Consider the following 984-nt stretch of genomic DNA (forward strand, 5'->3'; position numbering starts at 1 on the left):
GGAAGTAAGGGGGGAGGTGTGGGCGCAAGTTTTGCATTTCTTGCGGTTGCAGGGGAAGATGCCGGGAGTGGAGATTGGGTTGGTGGGGGGTGTGGACCTGACCAGGGAGTCACGGAGGGATTGGTTTTTTCGGAACGCTGATAGGGGAGCTGGTGGTGGGTTCCGTTTGGAGATGGCGGAAATGACGACGGATGATACGATGTATATTGAGGTTGGTGGGATGGTAGGTGAGGACCAGTGGGGTTCTGTCCTGGTGGCGATTGGAGGGGCGGGGCTCAAGTGCGGAGGAGCGGGAAGTGGAGGAGATGCGGTGGAGAGCATCGCCGATCACGTCTGGGGGAAAATTGTGGTCTTTGAAGAAGGAGGCCATCTGGGTTGTACGGTATTGGAACTGGTCCTCCTGGGCCTCCTGGGAGCAGATGCGGCGGAGACGAAGGAATCGGGAATATGGGATGGCGTTTTTACAGGGGTCAGGGTGGGAGGAAGTGTAGTCCAGGTAGCTGTGGGAGTCGGTCGGTTTTTAGTAAATGTCCGTGTTGATTCGGTTGCCCGAAATAGAAATGGAGAGTCCTAGGAAGGGGAGGGAGGAGTCTGAGACGGTCCAGGTAAATTTGAGGTCAGGGTGAAACCAACACCTTCCACCCCGACCTCAAATTTACCTGGAACGTCTCAGACTCCTCCCTCCCCTTCCTAGACCTCTCATTTCTATTTCGGGCGACCGAATCAACACGGACATTTACTATAAACCGACCGACTCCCACAGCTACCCAGACTACACCTCCTCCCATCCTGCCCCCTGCAAAAACGCCATCTCATATTCCCGATTCCTTTGTCTTCGCCGCATCTGCTCCCAGGAGGACCAGTTCCAATACCGTACAACCCAGATGGCCTCCTTCTTCAAAGACCGCAATTTCCCCCGAGATGTGATCGACGATGCTCTCCACCACATCTCCTCCACTTCCCGCTCCTCCGCCCTTGAGCCCC

The 984-nt window shown here is 55.8% G+C and overlaps 1 protein-coding gene across 2 annotated transcripts in view; it reads left to right on the forward strand.

Annotated features, from left to right (window-relative positions):
• The window catches only part of uox (urate oxidase), a 45,131-nt gene that overhangs the window by 12,730 nt on the left and 31,417 nt on the right, over nt 1–984 (forward strand). The window lies entirely within an intron of this gene.

This window comes from Chiloscyllium plagiosum, chromosome 11, assembly GCF_004010195.1.
Source record: "Chiloscyllium plagiosum isolate BGI_BamShark_2017 chromosome 11, ASM401019v2, whole genome shotgun sequence".
In the NCBI taxonomy this organism is placed as follows: domain Eukaryota; kingdom Metazoa; phylum Chordata; class Chondrichthyes; order Orectolobiformes; family Hemiscylliidae; genus Chiloscyllium; species Chiloscyllium plagiosum.